This window comes from Homalodisca vitripennis, chromosome 1, assembly GCF_021130785.1.
Source record: "Homalodisca vitripennis isolate AUS2020 chromosome 1, UT_GWSS_2.1, whole genome shotgun sequence".
NCBI lineage: Eukaryota > Metazoa > Arthropoda > Insecta > Hemiptera > Cicadellidae > Homalodisca > Homalodisca vitripennis.
In genome coordinates this window covers 165,835,579-165,860,019 of record NC_060207.1, presented here as the reverse complement: position 1 = coordinate 165,860,019, position 24,441 = coordinate 165,835,579, and the positions used below count along the sequence as shown (strand labels likewise).

General features: G+C 33.4%; 1 protein-coding gene and 1 long non-coding RNA gene across 2 annotated transcripts in view; one reads left to right on the top strand and one right to left on the bottom strand.

Moving 5' to 3' along the window:
- LOC124352669 (F-box/LRR-repeat protein 7-like) overlaps positions 1–24,441 on the bottom strand; it is a 103,667-nt gene that overhangs the window by 62,187 nt on the left and 17,039 nt on the right. The gene's annotated exons all lie outside the window — the stretch shown is intronic.
- On the top strand, positions 1,587–3,517 carry LOC124352671. The gene is made up of 2 exons (XR_006921524.1): positions 1,587–2,327; positions 3,205–3,517. It is a non-coding gene; the product is annotated as an uncharacterized LOC124352671 (long non-coding RNA).

Sequence of the window (24,441 nt, the reverse complement as noted above, 5' to 3'; positions counted from 1 at the left end):
CATAAAATATTAACCATACTTTAATACTTATGAGGAAAGATCGATATCATAGGCGATCTAAATGTGTTTTCTTTTTAATACAGGGTGCTCGGACGTTCACTTCTAAAACCCCTCATGGACCGGAAATTCCGTTTGATAGTGAACTTCCGGCGACTCGCGTAATTGCAGATTCTCGTGGGAACGAAACGATACAGACTCATTGTACTCATTTATAGGAGATAAATATTTTGTATTTTTTAAATATGAAATAAATAAGACTTTGAATTTATTTTTTGCTATACCAGTGATTATGAAGTACAATATTATATAGGAGTGCTGTAAATTCTTCACAGGACTTTTCTTTATATCGAAATATAATTCTTGTTATATGTTTTTTTATTTTTCTTCGAAAGGAAATCTTCTAAAAAAGTCTTTGTGATTTGTTTGACCCACTGTGTCTCAGAATAAACTACTTTTAATTATCTGCAAATAACAATGTGTCAATTAAAGCAATTAAATACTGTTGAATTTGCTGGAAATTTGAGACTACGCGGGATGTCGCACGTCAGCTAACTCCTGAACGTAATTTTTAAGCGCATAAATAAAGAAAATTGTACTATAAAATTAAAAGGACAATGTGCATAATGTGTGAATGTATTGTGATTGAGTGATTGTATCTCTAATTTTATATATTTGCATCAGGAAATTTTGACGAATTGGGTGAAGGAAACAATAACTTTTTAATTAGGTCACACGAAGAAATATATGAGAACATAGAATACGAGTTCCCAAGTTACTTATGTTTTTAAAAATAATAATACTCTTGGATTTCGACAAATGCGGAAATTTAGCAGTGTGAAACTGCCCATACATTTCATCCATAAAAAGAACTAATCCTCTGACACGAATCCTAATCTGGTTCTTAAAACTACTCCTGACCTAGTTACTGAACTACAATCAACTCTGAACCAGTTCAATTAATAAAACTAAAAAATTTTATAATTTAAAAACAAAAAGTACAAATACAAAAGAATCTATAGAATATACCGTACTTAATACATTACGTTGAATACATGGTATACTGTATTATATTACTACCCTTATTCTTAGGCCTCGACTATTTCCGGAGAAGATTTTACGTATCAAACACTGAAAAACAAAATCTATAGATAGCCGTATCTCAAAAACGTACGAGCTAATTTTTATAAAACTTTCTAAATACATTCAGTACTTGGCCTACTGTACTCTAACAAATGCCTCATTCGCTGCGCCTATTTTCGGAGATATTATCGATTTTACGTGTTACATGTTCTTACGTGTTCTAGAAAAACATACACGGCCGTACCTCAAAAACACATATGACCCAATATTGATAAAACTTTCTACATACATTCATAACATAGTCTTTTATACTAAAATATAAGACTCATTCCTAGAACGTAAAAATTGGCTCGTAAGTTTTTGAGTTACGGCCATCCATAGATTGGTTTTTGTCAGTTCTTGGCCTGTAAAATCGATGTGGCTCCGAAAATAGGCGCGGCCTAAGAATGAGGCTTATATATTAGTATGGTAGACCATGTAGTAGTGAATATGTATAGAAAGTTTTATTAAATTTGGCTCGTACGTTTTTGAAGTACGGCTATCCATAAGTTGGTTTTTGTCAGCACTTGGCCTGTAAAATTGTTGTTGTTCCGAAAATAGGCGCCGCCTAAGTATGAGGCTTATATTTTAGTATAGTAGACCATGTAGTAAATGTGTATAGAAGGTTTTATTAAATTTTGCTCGTACGTTTTTTAGGTACTGGACCATTTGTAGGGTTTCTCAGAACTTGCCTTGTTAAATGATTATAGTACTGAAAATGGCCGCTATAAATGGAGATTATTATCATTAGAGTAGTGTTTGTTCATTTAAAATCTTTATTTGTAGTATTTATCTTCACGTTATTAATGAAATATATATTTTGTATGGTTTGAGTTGATGAACTAGGTTAGGATTCAGTTAGGAACTAGTTCCTGGTACTCGTTCTTTTTATGGAGGGAATCTATGGCCAGTTTCATGTCGGTGGAAATTAACCTCTTGCATGTTGTTAAACATTAATTCGATTATTTAAATTAGAGAACAGTGTGTAAAAGTGGCGAGAATATTGGCAAAATGTATATAAATTCTTTTTTCAGGATCTTGCCAGGATGCTGCCTTCTGTTCCTTACTTCCTGAAACTGCTCATCTTTTACTCCTCCATGTGATTGAGATCTTCAGAGATCTTCAATCAATGACCTGGAAGCTAGCAGCTATTCTACTTGCTGTGTCAGCTATTCATCCTTCATTTATTCCCTGAGTATTTCTTAATGGTACTCTTATTTTATGCTTACATTGTAAAAAGATTGAATGAAAAATCTATTTATAATTATAAAATTAATGGAATAACACAGTATAATTCAAACATGTAAACTTGTCATATTGGTATTGAAATTCATATTTAATATTAAATAACAAAAGGAAAAAGCTATTTAAAACTAAGCTTTTTTCTGTACTAAGAGGTTGTCAGCCACAGCTTAATAACAATTTCATAAGCAATACAATAATGTTTCAAAGGGTCATGTTATATTTGTTTCCTGCATCTGCAAGGGTTTTCTACCCAGTATGTGTACATCAGTCTAGAAGTCTAACTTATTTTAAAACTATCTGATGACAAACTGGTTTGTATTAAGAATATTAACCTATTGGCTTTTTCAAAAAGATTTATCATCATTCCTGTTTTTGTGGAATACTGTTTCATGCCAACATCGGTGTGCAATAAATTTGCTGTAATGCTTATTTTTCATGCTTTAGCATATGTATATACCTATTTGTAGAGAGTGGAATTGTCAATACAAATAAAATTTTGTGTTTTTTTTATTTATATTTGGCTAAAACGCCATGCTGAAATGTTGAACAGTTTTAGGGCAAAATGTATAAAATGGTGAATAGCCATAGGGTTAAAGTTTCCTGCAGTATTTTTTATTTAGGCTGTTTTGAGAACATTACTGAATCCACTTAATTTAAGAAGATGGGTTGATATCAAGAGCTGGTCATATAAAAAAAATACACAAAGGCAATTGAATCAATTTATTATGTACTAAATTTGATATCATCAGCTAGAGTCTATTTTAGTAAAATAGAAAAAGCCACTAGTAGCTAATTTTCTGAATAAATACTCTATTACACCAAGATTGATATTTGTTACAGGTGAACTGGGTATGGAGTGTATGGGCCAGCAGGAACGCATGCAGCATAGCTGTGCACGATCAACAGGGCAAAAGAAACGGCTGTTAACACTGAAGCAAACGAACATGTTTAACTTTTTCTTTTTCCCATTTAAATTGATATGAACACTCCTTTGCACCAGCCTTTGCACCAATTGTTTCGGATTATAAACGCTCTGCTGTAAACTGTCCACCTACCTCTATTCATTAACATCAATTGAATGTAGATTTAAGCAGTATTGCATATTAAATGTTTAGTATAGAGAAGTAAGAAAATAAAATTTTTCTTTAAATAATTAATCAAAATCAATAAAGAAGGCAGTGTTTTAGTTTTAATAAATGCTACATCTGTTACAAATTTATTATTTAATTTAAACAATAATAAGGCCCAAAAAATTAATAAACCTTTTATATGTGACCAAACAACATATATTATTGTGTTTTTGGTCTTAACCAATGAGATAGTGAAAATTAAAAAGGCCTCAACGTTTTGAAGGGCATTTGGCAGAAATATCCAAAGAGAGGAATGGAATTGTAAATGTGAGCAAGATCACATATTTCACTTAGGGTTCTGACAATTGAGATAATTATTATTATATAATGCCTCAAGGCTTAAAGCTGACTGGTGGTATTAAATGAATTTTTGACATGAGCAGTATCACTTTATGGCATAATTTTAGTTTATAATGGTAAAAAGTCTAACATTGTTTACCTTATAAGGATCCTGATAATGTTGTAAATTCAGATTACTACTGAATAGTGTACATGGAAATGGCCAAAAAGGGGAATGGAATTGTAAATGTGAGCAAAATCACATAATTCACTACCTAAAACTGACCAGGGGTATCAAATGAATTTAAATGAATTTCTTAAGTGAGCAGTGTCACTTCATGGCATAATTTTAGATTATATTGGTAAAAAATCTAACATTGTTTACTTTATAAAGATCCTGATAATGTTGTAAATTCAGATTACTACTGAATAGTGTACATATTGTAAAATATGTAAAATCACATATTGTACCTTAGGGCCTGACAATAAGGATAATTAAATTGTATAAGATTCCTACTTTTGAAATGCACTTAATCTTTATTTGTAAAGACTACCAGAAACTGACCAGTGGTATCAAATGAATTTCAGAAGTGAGCATTATCACTTCATGGCATGACTTTAGTTTATAAGGGTAAAAAGTCTTAACATTGTTTACCTTATAAACATATTGTTAATGTTTTATATTCATATTTATACTGTTTAATACACATGGAAATGGCCAAAGTGAGGAATGGAATTGTAAATGTAAGCAATATCACATATTGTACTTTAGGTCCTGACAATTAAGATAATTAAAATTGTATAATGATTCAATGTTAGAAGTGCATATTTAGTTGCAAACACTACCAGAAACTAGCTTCATCAAATGAGTTTCTGAAGTGAGCAGTATCACTTCATGGCATTATTTTAGATCATACGAGTAAAATCTTTTAACATTGTTTATCTTATAAAGATCTACTAATGTTGTATATTCAGATTTCTACTCCATAATGTACATGAAAATGTCAAAGAGAGGAATGGAATTGTAAATATGAGCAAAATCACATATTTTACTTTGGGTCCTAACAATTGATATAATTGATATTATATAATGCTTCAACGTTTGAAGGGGATTTAATTTATTTTTATTTGTAATTGTAACCCCTAATTGAAACTGACAGGTGGTATCAGATGAATTTCTGAAGTGAGCAGTATAACTTCATGGCATAATTTTAATTTATAAAGGTAAAAGGTCAAACATAGTTTACCTTATAAAGATCCTGATAATGTTATAAATTCAGATTACTTCTGAATGGTGTACATGGAAATGGTCAAAGAGACGAATGGAATTGTAAACGTGAGCAAAATCACATAATTTACGTTGGGTCCTGGCAATAAAGATAATTAATATTGTATAATGCTTCAACGTTTGAAGTGCATTTCATATTACAGTATTACGTATTTGTAAACTCTACCTGAAACTGACCAGCGGTATCAAATGAATTTCTAAAGTGAGCAGTATCACTTCATGGCATAATTTTAGTTTGTAAAGGTAAAACAGTCTTAACATTGATTAACTTATAAAGGTGTTTCTAATGTTTTATGTTAAGATTAGTACTGTATAATGGTGTACATGAAAATGGCCAAAGTAAGGAATGGAATTGTAAATGTGAGCAAAATCACATATTGTACTTTGGATTCTGACAATTGATATAATTATATAATTCTTCAAGTTTGAAGGGGATTTAATATTTATTTGTGATTGTAACCCCTACCTGAAACTGACAGGTGGTATCAGATGAATTTCTGAAGTGAGCAGTATAACTTCATGGCATAATTTTAGTTTATAAAGGTAAAAGGTCAAACATAGTTTACCTTATAAAGATCCTGACAATGTTCAGGACAATGACAAATTCAGATTACTTCTGAATGGTGTACATGGAAATGGTCAAAGAGATGAATGAAATTGTAAATGTTAGCAAAATCACATATCTTACTTTGGGTCCTTAAAATTAAGATAATTAATATTATATAATGCTTTAAGGTTTGAAAGGATTTAATATTTATTTGTAATATTAACCCCTACCTGAAACTGACAGGTGGTCTCAAATGAATTTCTGAAGTGAGCATTATCACTTCATGGCATGACTTTAGTTTATAAGGGTAAAAAGTCTTAACATTGTTTACCTTGTAAAGGTCCTACTAATGTTATATATTCAGATTACTTCTGAATGGTGTACATGGAAATGGTCAAAGAGAGGAATGGAATTGTAAATGTGAGCAAAATCACATATTGTATTTTAGGGCCTTACAATTAAGATAATTTAAATTATATAATACTTCAACGTTTGAAGTGCAATTAATATTTATTTGTAAACACTACCTGAAACTGACCAGTGGTCTCAACTGAATTTCTGAAGTGAGCAGTATCACTTTATGGCATGACTTTAGTTTATGAAGGTAAAAAGTCTTAACATTGTTTACCTTGTAAAGGTCCTACTAATGTTATATATTCAGATTACTTCTGAATGGTGTACATGGAAATTGTCAAAGAGAGGAATGGAATTGTAAATGTGAGCAAAATCACATATTGTATTTTAGGGCCTTACAATTAAGATAATTAATATTATATAATACTTCAACGTTTGAAGTGCAATTAATATTTATTTGTAAACACTACCTGAAACTGACCAGTGGTCTCAACTGAATTTCTGAAGTGAGCAGTATCACTTTATGGCATGACTTTAGTTTATGAAGGTAAAAAGTCTTAACATTGTTTACCTTGTAAAGGTCCTACTAATGTTATATATTCAGATTACTTCTGAATGGTGTACATGGAAATGGTCAAAGAGAGGAATGGAATTGTAAATGTGAGCAAAATCACATATTGTATTTTAGGGCCTTACAATTAAGATAATTAATATTATATAATACTTCAACGTTTGAAGTGCAATTAATATTTATTTGTAAACACTACCTGAAACTGACCAGTGGTCTCAACTGAATTTCTGAAGTGAGCAGTATCACTTTATGGCATGACTTTAGTTTATGAAGGTAAAAAGTCTTAACATTGTTTACCTTGTAAAGGTCCTACTAATGTTATATATTCAGATTACTTCTGAATGGTGTACATGGAAATGGTCAAAGAGAGGAATGGAATTGTAAATGTGAGCAAAATCACATATTGTATTTTAGGGCCTTACAATTAAGATATAATTAATATTATATAATACTTCAACGTTTGAAGTGCAATTAATATTTATTTGTAAACACTACCTGAAACTGACCAGTGGTCTCAACTGAATTTCTGAAGTGAGCAGTATCACTTTATGGCATGACTTTAGTTTATGAAGGTAAAAAGTCTTAACATTGTTTACCTTGTAAAGGTCCTACTAATGTTATATATTCAGATTACTTCTGAATGGTGTCCATGAAAATGGTCAAAAAGAGGAAAGGAATTGTAAATGTGAGCAAAATCACATATTGTACTTTGGGTCCTAAGAATTGATATTATATATTGCTTCAACGTTTGAAGGGGATTTAATATTTATTTGTAATATTAACCCCTACCTGAAACTGACAGGTGGTGTATCAGATGAATTTCTGAAGTGAGCAGTATCACTTTATGGCATGACTTTAGTTTATGAAGGTAAAAAGTCTTAACATTGTTTACCTTGTAAAGGTCCTACTAATGTTATATATTCAGATTACTTCTGAAATGGTGTACATGAAAGTGGTCAAAGAGAGGAATGGAATTGTAAATGTGAGCAATAATCACATATTGTACTTTGGGTCCTTGCAATTAAGATAATTAATATTGTATAATGCTTCAACGTTTGAAGTGCAATTAATATTTATTTGTAAACACTACCTGAAACTGACCAGTGGTATTAAATGAATTTCTGAAGTGAGCAGTATAACTTCATGGTATAATTTTAGTTTATAAAGGTAAAAGTTCAAACATAGTTTACCTTATAAAAATCCTGATAATGTTGTAAATTCAGATTACTTCTGAATGGTGTACATGGAAATTGTCAAAGAGAGGAATAGAATTGTAAACGTAAGCAAAATTTCATATTGTACTTTGGGTCCTTACAATTAAGATAAATAATATTATATAATGGTACACCAATTTAATTGCATTCAATATTTATTCGCAAATTGTAACTGAAACTCGTCAGTGACACTAAATATAATGCTTAAATAAACCGTATGCTCTTTAACTTTAGTTAAGGGTTAGTGTTTACATTTGAAAAAGTTATATGCATGTTGGTTATTCGTGGAAGTAGTGAAAGAGATGAAAAGAGCTATGAATGTCAGCAATATAGTTTATTGTAATATTGGCCCAGATAAAGAAGGAAAGTAATGTAGTATGTGTTTTCAGTTGTTTAAGTGCAATCAATAATTATTGTTATACCTGAAACTAGGTATTGGCATTAAATGACATACTGAAGTAAAGCAGTACCTATCATTTTATGTTATAACTTTATTTTAAAAGTAATATTCTTAATCCAGTGTATAACTGTGTAATAACATCCATGAAAATGGTTTAAACTAAGAATTAAACTGTAATTATGAGCAGTACCACTTATTGCACCATTAGTTTAGACAAGTAAGAAAACTGTTATTCATAAATGCTTTAACAGGTGTTTTACATTTATTATTTATTTCTGAACACTATCTGAAACTGGTCAGAGATAACAGTATCAATTCATGGTTTAATTAAGGTTTATAATAGTAAGAAGTCTAACAGTATTTACCTTTTAAAGACACTGTGAATGTTACTTATTCTATGTAAAACTGTAAGTGTATATTGAAATGGTCCAAGAGAGATATTCTACAGTAGATGTGAGCAATATAACATATGGTATCTTTTGTTAGACTAGTATTAAAACTATAATTCATCAACGTTTCCAAATTTGCATTTGCGTTGAGTTTATTGTTTATTTGTAAAAACTGTCTGAAACTGTTCTGTGACTAAATTAAATACTGAAGTGAGCAGTATAAATTCATGGTATAACTTAAGTTTATAAAATTAGGACGTTTATTTGTATTTTTTTAAAGTTTACGAACGTATTAAATTCAGTGTACAACAGTCCTAATAAGATAATTGGACTTTAAATGTGAGCAATTTTACATATTACAGTGTATCATTAGTATAGGCAGGTAAGAATATTATCATTAATAAATGCTTCATTAGTTATGCATTCATGGTTTATTTTGAAACACTACCTGAAAAAGAAACAGTTCAGTAACAACATGAAATGTTGAAGTGAGCAACATCACTCATAGCAAATATATTTTATAAAAGTAATAAGTCTTAATAGTGGTTACTGCTTAAAATTCTATGGATTTTTAAAATTCATATTACAATTGAATAATGTACATGAAAGTGTCAAAGGGAAGTATTGGACTGTAGCACTACCTTATATTGTATCTTTGGTCCAGACAAGGAAGAAAATTCACATTGTAATATGCTTCAATGTGCATATAATGTTCATTTGTTAACACAACTGGAAAAACAACCTAGTGACAATAGTGTCACTAATATAGATAAAGTTCTTAAGTGAACAGAATCACTTATATACACCAAGTACAGTTTAATTTAACAAAACAGTTCTTGTATTAAATTCCTACCAGCTTTGTTCTTATGTACCTCCTTTTTGAGTACAGTAGCTGTAGAAATTCCTGTCTTTTTACAGCAAATTTTAATATAAAACTAGAATATTTACAATTATTTTAAAGATGTTACAACACATGTCTCAAACATCCAACAGAATACATAGAAAATACCATTGATATTTGAATATAGAATAATTCTTAAGCAATATATCAACCATTCTATATTATTATTACTATATAGTAAACATAATTTTAAAATTTTATTTTTGTATTTTATTATTTTAATTCCATAATAGAGTCAATGATTTTATATAATTTTTTCAAACTAATTTGTATTTTTCAACTTATTAATCTTTTTGTTGTAATTATTTAAATTATGATATTTTGATTAATCTAAAATGGTCAAATTAAAACATTTAAACAGGGGTAATACAATATTTAATAACTGGTGATTTTATTTAGTACATTTTTATTTTTGTATGATTAAACAAATTTATTAAACTAATATTAAAAAATAAAATATTTAATAACTGGTGATTTTATTTAGTAAATTTTTATTTTTGTATGATTAAACAAATTTATTAAACTAGACTTGCATATTTATTGGAATCCCTTACTCCTGAAGATACAATTTACTATTAATTAGTGAGTAGTAAAGTGAGTTACATCACTTGAATGATTATCTAATAAAACTAAATTTTACTCTGTGTCAGAGATACTACTAGATTAAGATTTTTTCCAGTGACATTCCTTTGATATATTCCTAGTTGTGTGTGGAGTGCTGCTATCATTTTGAGCTACAGGTAAGAAGTGATACTGGACATGGGTTGTAGCCAATGCAGTTCCTGACCTAGTGTGGTGAGTTGAGATTTCGGGTGTTTGGTATACTATTGATTTTTATCACTATGCATTGTCTTCAGAGATATTCTTGCATAAGTGTTATCTGAGTGGTAAGATAAAATTATTGGATTCCTGTAGAAGGGTAGATTCTGCACCTGATCAGATGGGTGTTAAAAGAGAAGAAGTTTTGCTTGCAAAAACATCTAAATATGATGCCAGTATCTACCTAAATATGATGCCAGTACCTACTGAAGGAGTAATATTAAATCACAATTTATTAACCTTGGAATGAAAGCTTTGCATATCAGTTATATGTTGCACACATATTCTGTGTGTTAATACAATTTTAAAATAAATAACAATAAAAATGTTAAGATTAGATTTATTTTTATGATATTAAGGCGAAATCTAAACATTTATGAATGGAATAAAAAGAGGACAACATGAAGCTTTCCTAAGCTGTAGTCAGGATCGAATTTTGAATTAACATTAATTTAGAATATGAATAAAAAAATAAATTCAAATGCATAGCTACATTTACTGTTAAAACTAAAATACACACTGTACTTCACTGTTTCTAATCACCAAAAAGGCCTACTTGTTGCGTAAAATTTCTCAAAGATTAAAATAATATTTTATAATGGCAAGATTAAATCGGGTTTATTAGGGTTGTTAAGTCTAACTGTATGTCAAAATCAATTTTCAACTATTTAAAAGCCTATAAAATCTACACATTTTGTCTAAACGTGTGGAATCATTTTGTAAAACGTTAAAAGTAAAACTGGGACTAAATTGATTTTAATACCATAAAAATCTAAAGTTCCTTTCAATATAATATAATCTTTAATGTCAAATTTTGTCAAGATCAGATAATAATGGGGGCGTCATATTTAAATTTCAATTAGATGGAATGTATTGTAAATTTTTACACGAATCGGTTTAAAGAAAAAGTTTGTGTTTGTAATCATTTTAAGGATTGAAAAATATTTAGTAATTTAATCAAGGAGTGATTTTGAAGAAAAGCTTTAATGGTTTTCAGTAAAACAGAGGAAACTATATGACTATTTACTATTATACACCCTCGTGATAAACGGATGAACGTCGATGTCCGTCCATTCGTTTGCTTACTTATATTCTCAAAAGTATGGAAGGACATTTTTCTGAACACTTTTCTTTGGCTATCAGTTAACGACTTATATGAAAATTATAACACTTCTATTTCATAGGAATGATATGTATGCTGTATGTATGATATCAAATACTGAGTGCCGACCGTTTAGTTATGAAATTATGAGGTATACAAAAGGGTAAGTTTGATATAGACGCCACATAGTATGCCTATATGCTATATGTAAACAATGGCGGGTCTAACAATTAAAAAAAATTCCACTCCTTTGAAGGCAGGGTTGGGTAAAATGGGTGATGGCAGTATAATTTATAGGATTATATAGTGAAATTCATTCATCAAAATACAGCAATGGAAATAGGAATAGCTTAAAATATTTTAATACAACTCTTGTTTAATGTCCAAACTTGAAAAAGTTTACTCATAACACTACTAAACTACACGTAATAAACTGTTAGAAAAGTTTTAGTCACTCCACTAGAAACTGCAGGCAGTATTTTAAAATATAGGCAATTTCGTAATAATACCAAAATAAAAAAAGGCTTAACAATAAACTGTAATAACTTTACAGTATGTATACGAATGAAGCTCCAGAGAGTAATTATTTATTAATTTATTTTGTAGGGAGATAGCATTTAGTAACTTGTATCTTTCATGTATAGTCTACTAAAACCGTCCATATTTTTATTTTTAAGTTTTTATTTTGGCCTTGGAATATCCATATTTTCTGTCTCTAACAATTTTACCAAAACTGTGGTCACACATTTCTTTAAACTTCTAAAATATTATTCCAACCAGCAGTCCTACTAGCCACGTTATTAGGACTAAGTATTTTTTTTTTTTACATTTTCCGTTTACAGAATTTCGAAATCTAAAGATATATAATTCCTACTGCTGTTGAATTTCAAAAGCTTGAAAGTTTATATTTAAAGTGGTGCATATGCTTCAATTATATAAATATACAAGAAATTGAGTATTTATGTCATCACATGCAATAAATCACTGGTAAAAGTAAGTCAACAAATGGATATCGATATATAATAAAACCACTGATTAGCAATTGATGTGACTAGATTATTTCCAAAATTAAAATGTATAAATAAAAGTCCAAATATACTTACGGATAATACAATTAGTAACCTAACATTGCATCACTGTGGTCGTTAAGATGTGAAGATCATTAACATGAAACGGACACCGTGAACATTCAGACATTGTATTCGTAATCACAAAGGTATGTTACGTGTGTGTTGTTTATTCGAGTACAAACTACAGAGTCACAACATGTAATAATATTTAATTTTTTAGTTTTACACTTTCAGATAATCGGTACAGTATATCTGAAGTTTGTTGACTAGAGAGATGCGGTACAATACACAATACTCGTATATTGTGTACAAAAGTATTTCTCAATGGTAAACGCTACAAATTAATTTCAGTTATAACTAACCATCAAGCATATTTTAAAAGTGTATATAAAGCGAAACAAACCTTAAAATCAAATATATTAAGGTATAATTAATCTGAGTTATGAAACGCGCCTGCAGGTGAACGACGCAAACTACTTGCAGCTGCACGCGGCAATGGATGTCCAACTGCTGGTTGAGACTGTACTCCTGGACTCTATGCCACTGGACTTACTGAGACTGCTGTATTTTAATAATATTTCAGAACTGGACTCAGTGATACCTGGACTTTATGAAACTGTGTTATATTTTAAATTAATATTAAAGACCTGGACTTTGTGAAAACTGGACTTTATGAAACAAGCACTTTATTTAATGTAGTTTTTTGCTGGAAATTCAGAGCTGGACTTAATGAAAACTGGACTCAATGCAACCCTCCCGTTTTGCCTATATAGGAATGAGGCTTCATGCAAGATCTAAAGTCTTATACCGTGCGGACAGACAGGCGGAAATAAATTAAACTTCTTTTAACTCCTCAAATGATGGGTTCGTTAACGTCGAGCCAATTATATTACTAGGAATTGTATTACTTGAGCAAATTAGTTTTTAAAAGTTGATTCCTCACAAATGTGTAGGTAAAATAAGTCCCAAGAAAATTAAATTGTGCAAAATAACACTGGAAATTATTCAGTAATGTATGATAACCCACTTAAAACATGCTGAGCAAGTTAAAATTTTGCAGTAGGTTTTAGGTCAACGGCACTGATCCATAAAACATGGCTTATATAGCTCGTGTTGTGGAGATAGTGTGGCTCCTCTCAAATCAGTAGTTGATCTGGAATTACTTTAAAAGAATCTTTACGAGGGAAGTAAAAATCCCCACCAGGCATCCGGGATTGTCACCCGTCCTTGATGATTGCTCTGAGAGAAAGGGGCTATGACCACGCCTTACACAGTGGCGTATAGCTCATGTTAGGGACATAGTGTGATTCATGTCAAATCATTAGCTGATCGGTATTGCTTTGTAAAGATTGATTTTACGACGGTAGTGGAAATCCTTACCAGGTGTCCGGGGTTATCACCCGTCCGTGGTGATTGCTCTGAGAGAGTAGGACTCTGACCACGCCTTACACAGTGGCGTATAGCTCATGTTGGGATCGTTGCGTGACTCCTGACAAATCATTTGCCGATCGGTATTGCTTTGGAAAGATTGATTTTACGACGGTAGTGGAAATCCCTACCAGGTGTCCTGGGTTATCACCCGTCCTTGGTGATTGCTCTGAGAGAGTAGGACTCTGGGCACGCCTTACACAGTGGCGTATAGCTCATGTTGGGATCGTAGCGTGACTCCTGACAAATCATTTGCCGATCGGTATTGCTTTGTAAAGATTTATATTACGACGGTAGTGGAAATCCCTACCAGGTGTCCTGGGTTATCACCCGTCCTTGGTGATTGCTGTTATTGGGGGGGGGGGGCTCTAACCACGCCTTACACCAGTGGCGAGAGTCTTACATGAGAACTTTGTGAGATGAGTAAACGGATTTGAGTACCCAGACACCATATATATGAACTTCGTTAAAATTGTTATAAAAAAGATGAAAAGTATGACTTGTACAATTATTTATTTGAAATGTTTTAATGAACCTCATTATAACATGTTTGTTCTATTATAAAGCCAATCCGTTATATATATATATATAAAACAAACATTTTCTTTCCTTACCACTAAAATATTATGCTGTAAAAATGTATAATTAATTCAATTTAGTTCGTTTTAACAGCAACACACCTTTAAAAGTATTAGTTACCTACACACATATTTGGCTCATATTTAACTCTTTAAATAAAAAGGTTTAAAATGTGTATTGTTTAAAACCGGTTGATCAGAATTATTGTCTCATTGTTTCCGGTATTTATCTAATGAGAGATATCAATGGGTCTAGTCGCTCTGTCAGACTCGCACCCCCCCCCCTCGTACCGACACAGCCTCGCCAGACACGTCACCCGGATAACTTCATCTTGCCATATTATTTCAATCTCAGCTATATATTTAGAATGTATAATCATGTAAACTAATCAACAATGTAAGATAATTTGAATGTTGGAGATAAAACATACTTAGATTAAATTTACAACTAATATATTTATTTTTTATGCTACTTTTAGGCTATATGTAGTTATTAATGTGGCTGTGGCAGTGAAAATTGTGACAGTGAGATGGCTGGCTCTCTGTTCTGCATACTACGACATATTCTAGGATTGAACAGTCCTGGTAAAAGGGGATAATTGTAAAAAATAACCCAGTTTCTTTTCCATTCTTTCTGACAAAAACTGATACCTGTTTCAATCTTTTCTACATGCAGGTATTTTAATGTCTACACTTCGAAATAACAGTTTCTTTTATTGGCAATATGGAGATACTAAGTATACAATGTCCCAAGTAAATATTGCGTAATCTAAATAAACCTAATAACTTATTGGAATATATTAACACCGTATTGATACGACCAAAAGCTAGTAATTCGGTTGTAAACATTTCGCTTCAATTGTTCAATTGTTTTAGATTTATATAAACTACAAACATACTACATAATTTGTAATGTAACATTAAACGTGTTAATAAGTTAAAAGAACTAAGAAAACTGAGTTTATTAGTATCATAAGCACAGTTAAAAAATTAAATTAAACATTAATAAACTAAAACTTAACGACATGATTGTCACGAACTTGTAAATACCGAATAATCACAAAAATGTATTCTGACAGCTACAATTCGATATTAGTACTGCAATATAAACCCTCTACCATAACTAAATAAAAGGGCGCTCCTTTTGATGTGGTACCACTCTTGCGCTCTTAAACGAAGAAAGAAGAAGGTATGAATCATAGCATCAGCCATCGTGAGCTACCGCGTCTTCTCCAATAAGATTAAATACCTAACTTAAGATTAACTATAAATTTGGCTCTATTTGAAATCCACGAAAGGCACATCTAGAGAGTAAGAGCTTTAGATTGATAGCAAATATATAAATCAAATAATAGTTTTAGGTGCTTAAAATCACCGTACAAAAATCAAGAAATTCTGCTAATAATATAGATATAATGTTCACGGCTATCAGTGATTGACAAGTTTCTCTCAGGATCAGTTAAACTGTGGTGACAAAATTAATGTTGAACGAATTTTCGTGTATAGGCATACAAAGTTAATATGTTCAAAATGTACAGATAACTGAGATAAAAATAAAGTTTGATCCCAAAATACTAAACGGAAGATATTATTCACTTTAAAAGATTCACTGTCGAACTGGAGTCAAATTATTAAATTAATCACTAATCATAAAAAATAGATAATTTCAGCGATTATCCATGTATTTGCCAATAAAGTACAATTTTAAATCATTTAATTGCTTTATACATCCAGAAAGCCCTTTGATTAGCTAGACACTCAACCTGCCCCACAAGGGTATCTATCCTGCTGCATTCTATAATTATCTCTACCCCAATAATCATAATGGTGAACATTCCTGGTCTGAACCAAATAACACTTTGATTTGCAATGCAAAATAACCTTCGGGATATACAGAGAGAAGGCAAAGGCAATGAATGACATAGGTACCCTGAAGGCATTCATTCCTACAATCCAATGACAGATTTCTGTTGAATAAATATACTCATTGAAATGAGCAGCTTTGTGGTAATATAAAGCATCGTGGTACATGTACAATGGTTACCGCCTCGTATGGTGTGGTATATGCATTTGATACTAGTGAGGAATATCTCAAGTTCGGTGTTTTCTGAAAATAGACACCCAATTAAGTAGAGTTCCTGTTGAAGTATGGTGTATGTCAGTGACCATGTTCATATACGTTTCCAATAAAATCCGAGTTCACGAAGAAATTTTTTAGCTGATGTCTAAAAACCAATTAGACAGTGTGTACTGATAAGTCCAGCTTACGGCATCCTTTTTAGATGTTACAGTACAAACATAAGTAGTATACTCAAGTATGCTTATGCTAGCATATAGTGTAATAAATGCCTCAGAGCAGTGTTCCAAAAAAAAAAAAAAAAAACAACGGGTATACTGTTAAACTAGAAGCTACCTATCAACATCCCGTGTTCAGCAGAATCTTACTAATAAAGCCGCAAGACGATTAAAAGTAAACATTGCACAACTGCGCAACATTATCGTGCCAGAAGAGATTTACTAATGATGAAAGCACCTTTGACAACAAAGGACTAAGAAATTGTGGGGATGGATTCGTTAAGATGGTGGAGAGTACAAAACGCAAGGCCTCCAACGCTGCCCTATAATTTATATACATCTATACATTTACTGTACTTGCATTAAAAAAAAATCATGTCGTTATGTAATAATTAATCCAAAAGAATGGCAATATTTAACAGTTTGTATTGTATTCATTCATTAGAGTAATTATAGTTTGTCGTAATACATTTAAAGTATGAAGCAAGTATCGAACGTGATATTTCACACTGTATCTTGTGGTGTATTCTCCCAATTTTTAGTATAGAGGTCGCTGTTGATGCTAGTACGTGATGCTAAAATGAAGGCTACGCCCTATCTAAATAACACAGAACAAGATCTTTCTCGCTGAATGACATTTCTAAGGGGGCATATCCAGCAGGAGTAATTTATAGAGCTAAGGGGCAGTCAACCGCTGTCGTGAGGAAGTTATAAACCATCGGGACAGAGCAGCCTAGGCCGAAATGACGAAACACTTGTAGGACAAGAGGCGGACATCGCCACCGCCCGACAACCGGTCCGGGGCTGTCGACTCCGGGAAACCGCCAGATTATGAAAATTTAGGAGATGGACACATAAAATAAATGTAGGACCTTTGTAGGGTAGGTTAACGGTACACAGGGACGGGCTTTACAGTTAGTAAGATAACATTTACAGGACAACCTTTACTAACACTTCATTTTAAAATACGCCACATTAGCCAATTCCTCTAAAGGCATCAGCTAATGGAGTCTCCGGGCTGTTTAAACCCAGTATCGTAAAAGCGGCTTAATTGATATCCCTTCCCCGGTTTACTCTGTAACGTCGAGGCGGCTCTCGATGTTGGCGGACAAACGGTTGCGATATTTCTGTAGAAAATGACAATTACTAACAATAAGGTTTACGAACGGAGTCAGGTGTGATGGATCCGTATTAAATTTTAAAATAGTAATAAAGCTCCTTTTAAACATTCTTTAAAAATGTCAGATACTTTTTTTTATCTAAAACTACATTTTAATGCTAATGTATGTTTCACGGGTTCAGGATTGTAAACAGTAGAAGTACTTTTACATATTTGATGCCTTCGTTTCAAGTTAACGCAATAATAAAACTAAACTGGTTACACTTATGCAATGAACAAATTTGTTTCAGCCTAAAACATCAAACATCTAATCACTTTTTTGCACTGATATTCGTAAGCAAGCACTTGTCATCTGCACCATTACTTACGTGTAATAACAGAACACTGACTTGGAGTGTGTTCCGAACGTGTAGGCAGTGACAATAAAGAATTTATTTGTGGCGGAACGGTGTAGGATATAAAGGAGTTGGTGGAAAGGCGGCTCGAATTTCCATGTCGAATGTGAGAAAATTTAAAGTTCAGTTACAAAAATAAAAAGCTAGACCAAACAAGCAACTGCGAGATATATTGTGTTTGATTGCCTAAAATGCTGAATCATCACTGAACTTGTGTTTGGTAATGGTGGGAAGTTGTGGGAATTGTAATGTTAGATAGATGCGAGTGGCTAACAGAGCGGAGTGAAGGAAGCTATGTGACCTCTAAGCGACCAGAAGGAGGTCAGGTCCTCCGGCCCACTACAACTGTAATATCACTAAACACTTTCTTCCATGGCTCACCTGCTCGCAGTCTCTGGCACTAGACCAGGAAGCCATCCAAATCCAAATAAACATTGCCGTACTATCTGGACTGGTAGTCAATAATTATGTATGGTTCCTTTTTCCTCTTTTGTCATCCACTGAAACCCGGTTACTTTATCAAACATAACCTACACAACACCTGCTCGCAGTCTCTGGCACTGGACCAGGAAGCCATCCAAATCCGAATAAACATTGCCATATTATCTGGACTCGTAGTCAATAATTATGTATGGTTCCTTTTTCCTCTTTTGTCATCCACTGACTCCCGGTTACTTTATCAAACATAACCTACACAACACCTGCTCGCAGTCTCTGGCACCGGACCAGGAAGCCATCCAAATCCGAATAAACATTGCCATATTATCTGGACTCGTAGTCAATAATTATGTATGGTTCCTTTTTCCTCTTTTGTCATCCACTGACTCCCGGTTACTTTATCAAACATAACCTACACAACACCTGCTCGCAGTCTCTGGCACCGGACCAGGAAGCCATCCAAATCCGAATAAACATTGCCATATTATCTGGACTCGTAGTCAATAATTATGTATGGTTCCTTTTTCCTCTTTTGTCATCCACTGACACCCGGTTACTTTATCAAACATAACCTACACAACACCTGCTCGCAGTCTCTGGCACCGGACCAGGAAGCCATCCAAATCCGAATAAACATTGCCATATTATCTGGACTCGTAGTCAATAATTATGTATGGTTCCTTTTTCCTCTTTTGTCATCCACTGACACCCGGTTACTTTATCAAACATAACCTACACAACACCTGCTCGCAGTCTCTGGCACTGGACCAGGAAGCCATCCAAATCCAAATAAACATTGCCATATTATCTGGACTCGTAGTCAATAATTATGTATGGTTCCTTTTTCCTCTTTTGTCATCCACTGACACCCGGTTACTTTATCAAACATAACCTACACAACACCTGCTCGCAGTCTCTGGCACCGGACCAGGAAGCCATCCAAATCCGAATAAACATTGCCATATTATCTGGACTCGTAGTCAATAATTATGTATGGTTCCTTTTTCCTCTTTTGTCATCCACTGACACCCGGTTACTTTATCAAACATAACCTACACAACACCTGCTCGCAGTCTCTGGCACTGGACCAGGAAGCCATCCAAATCCAAATAAACATTGCCATATTATCTGGACTCGTAGTCAATAATTATGTATGGTTCCCTTTTCCTCTTTTCTCATCCACTGACACCCGGTTACTTTATCAAACATAACCTACACAACACCTGCTCGCAGTCTCTGGCACTGGACCAGGAAGCCATCCAAATCCAAATAAACATTGCCATATTATCTGGACTCGTAGTCAATAATTATGTATGGTTCCTTTTTCCTCTTTTGTCATCCACTGACACCCGGTTACTTTATCAAACATAACCTACACAACACCTGCTCGCAGTCTCTGACACCTAACCAGGATGACATCCAAATGCCATTATGCATTGCTTTCCTATCTAGACTGGCAGGTAATAATTATGTATGGTTCCCTTTTACTCTTTAGTCAACCACTGACAACCGGTTACTCTATCTAACATAACCTACACGACAACTGGTCGCCACCTGATTCCAATACGCCGTTCGGTCAACAGCTGATAAACCTCTAGAACATTGATCATGTTCGACCTCAATATGCCACATTCTACTGATTATCTCATGGGCTTTAGCAGTATTGTATAGGTACCTAGGCTTTACCAGGATGAGGTTGCCAAGTTGCACTGTTTGTGAGCACAATCTATTTTTTCGCGAAACCATAATCCATCGGTCGTCTGCCACAGTAGTTTTGATGGAAGGACGAAAAGGTTTTAAAAACACAGAATTACAAAGTTGTCACAAAATTGTGTTTTAAGCATATGTTTTGGTCGCACACATTAAATATAAACGCACATACGCCAAATAGCTGTATCAGCACCAGCCACTGAGGTAGAGACACTGAAAGTCGTCATATTCGGCCACACAAAACTGTGGTGATAACAAAGAAATGTGTTATTATGCAATGTAAGTTACAATTAATTAAAATTAAAAATAAGACACAATAAGATTAGTTAAGTAGGCTACAGCTTTACAATTCTTTCCACCAGTTAAGAAAATAAGGTATTTACTATGTCGAAAGCACTTGATTTAAAAATGCTGAGGGAATAGTTCTTTTCTATATCAAAATATAAAATTAAAATATTTAATGCTGTGTTGAATACATAGAATTTTAAATATAAATCAATTATTTCTCTTATAGAATGCTTATAGCAAGTTTTACTAGTACATAAATGCTATGTAAATAAGAAATAAAAATTCAAGCTACCTCGGGTTCTTATTAAAAAATAAATAAATATAAATATAATACAAATAAATATATTATTTATATATTTAGTGACGAATACAACTAAATATATTATTCTTCAAAACAGTTATAAAGTATGGATGAGCATGACATAGAGAGATGATCTAGTAAAGAGATATTGGCAGAGAGGCAGTGGAGAGGGTGGTGTAAAATAGAATTAAATAGTAAAGTGAATGTGATGATTCAAAGTTGACAAGTTAGTGGTTAACTTGTCAACTCGTTGATAATAAGATCATTTAAATCAAAACAATAAGTTTTATAATATACATTTAGAATGTTGGTGTTTTTTCTTGCTAACAAAGACGAGAACTGGACGAACCTTTGTCTCAAACAAAAAGTTCACGGCTGGGTGGTGTTTTTTCGACGAAGCAAAACGAATTATGTTGATCCGAAACGACTAAGGCGGAGCACGTGCACTTCTGTTCAGCGCTGGGACGGCTCATATTCCGTACGAAGTTTGTCAAGCTAGATTATTTACACCTGTTCTAAAAATTTCACGTAAATTCTTTATATATTTATACAGCGAAGATTGATTAAAGCTATTAATTATTATACAGATTCTGGTCAATAGCATTTGTACAGTAAAACATATTTGTGAACGCTATTGAATGGATTAAGGCCACTTGCCAACGGTATGTGTTTCAAAAACAAACACACTACGTTTCGAGGACTGGGATGTGCCCTCTTCTTCAGTTGTCAAATCTTAAACCATGGTTAAGCTCGCAAAAAGTAAACTAAACACATTTCGAGGAATATGCCGACTTCAAAGTTTAAAAAATATGCAAAAGCACAATGCTTGAACCTAGCATGGGTTCAGGGACAACAAACGAATAATCTAAAAAATTACAGATTCGCCACCTGTTAACATGATGCACGCACCACAGCAGTGACTTTAGAGCTTTAAGTTCGTCGCCAGATGTTTCAATCACATAAAAGCTAAAACACAGAAGCCTCATGGGAACACTGTTCACAGTACGTTACTGTGACCAGGCATAGGAACTACAATTTACAAGACTTAGCGCAACACCAGCGACCTCTATTTACATGTTCTAGAACTGACCTCAGTAAGGCCTCTAGGTTTGGATTGTATTTGGTTTGGATTGTTAACTTTTTTGTAAGGCATACTCTATGGGCGAGCATTTGATAACTGAAGATGACACATTCAGTTCTTGAAAATGCATTTCTGATGTTGTAACACATTACGATGATAAATGGCCGTAATCCTGTAATCTATCGTCAATGGACTGTAAACAAAAATGTGTTGTAACGAGTGTAAACTAACTTAGAATCAGTAATGTTAACAAACTATAAATCCACCATACTAAACATTTTGATTTTGTAAAAGCGGAAATGTCCATAATTGTTATCTAATTGTAACAGAAAAGTGAACTGTACTTTAAATGACATCATATTGTTGACGATAATCCTGCGTTCTCTACTATAATTGTGAATACCTCGCGTTGTTGCCAAGTTGCTCTAATGCACTAGTCACCAGTAATACGAAAGAGCTAGTACAATACTGCACTTATATAATGTTAAAGCGAGAGTTATGTTGAAGTAATACCGAGCAAATGTGGCAACGCCACAGCCTGCGCCGAAAGCCAATACTGCCAGTTGAGACTGGTTACCTACTTAGCAATAAGTCACAGTATATAACTAAAATATTTAGGGAGTGTGAAAAAGTTGACAGTGTATTTTCTTCTTATAAACTGAAAGAACGAGAAAGAGTGAAAATCGTTTTTGTGCATTACATATTAAAAATACTTTCTATATCAGGGCTTTCAACATTTGCTAGAATAAAATCATAATTCCAAATTAATTTAAATACCTAAATATAAATCCTCAAAATTTTTAGTGTTATAAAATACTTAGTTATGGAAATTTTAGTTTACCTCATAGTAAATGTTATGTGTTCCAATTTAACATCTTCATTATTTAAAAAATATAGGTAAATTACAAACCAATCTAGAAAAATCATGGTTTTTAGGCCATTTTAAAGTTTTTTCTTTTATAAGGTACACATATTATAAAACAGATGTATGTTTTGGTTGACAAATTAAGATTTTCAGAGTGTTTTAAAATTGAATTTTCCTAAACCTTGACTACACCGAGCAGTATTTATTTACTATTATGAATCTTGTAGTCTCAGATTGTGCACTAAAACCAGTGTAGTAGATTAAAAGTTTAACTAAGCTTTTCAACAACTATAGAGGTTATCGTTAAAGTACTTCGTATACTAGTTAAAATTAAAAATTTCAACAATATTGTGATAAGCTGAGAGTTAGTGAGGAACGAATTGAGGAATAGACTTCAATTTTACATGAATATGAATAGTCGTAATCGTTTCTATACAAGCAAGATGGAGTTGGCTGGTAGCACATTTCGCATCATGGAATTCATTCCATCTGTAACAAAGATTTTTTCACCACAAATGATGGTTTACACTAACTTGCATAATTTTGAAATATGTTTTCTTACATTACAGGAACATTACAATTTTACAATGTGATAAAATAAAAAAGACAGTTTTTAATGTTGTCTTTCCTCGGAAATAATCCATCGACGTGCTGCCGTCCCAGCATTGGTAGCGTCGAAGATCTGGTCCTTCTTTCTGTTCTACAATAAAGCATTTCCAGACTTCATGTTCTTGCCATCTGTGGATATATCAGCCCAGTTTGAATAGTACATTTTCGTTGCTCGGCTACAAGTAAGCTCATTCAAAATTCACAAAAGCTGATCGCGACACCATTCAGCATTTTCTGAGACGTGTCCACTTGAAATGCACGCAGAGATGGATTGCTCACACGCGTAGCCTACTAACGCATTACTCTTGAGCTGATGGACACCCGCCTGACAATCGTCTGTTATACACAGTTGCGCCACCATGGCGACTGCCGAGTGCCTACAATCGAACAGGCGAGTGGTAGTTGGCCACGACATGTCTCTCCGGTTGAGCTGTTGGACACTCTGAGCGTACGTGTTGGCCACGACATGTCTCTCCAGTCCGAGCTGTTGGACACTGTGCGTACGTGTTGAACACGACACGTCTCTCCAGTCCGAGCTGTTGGACACTCTGTGTCTACGTGTTGTGGAAGCCTGACCATCGTCTGTTATGCACAGTTGCGCCACCATGGCGACTGCCGAGTGCCTACAATCGATCAGGCGAGTGGTAGTTGGCCAAGACATGTCTCTCCGGTCCGAGCTGTTGGACACTCTGTGCGTACGTGTTGTGGAAGCCTGACCATCGTCTGTTATGCACAGTTGCGCCACCCCTGGCGACTGCCGAGTGCCTACAATCGATCAGGCGAGTGGTAGTTGGCCACGACATGTCTCTCCAGTCCGAGCTGTTGGACACTCTGTGCGTACGTGTTGTGGAAGCCTGACCATCGTCTGTTATGCACAGTTGCGCCCCCATGGCGACTGCCGAGTG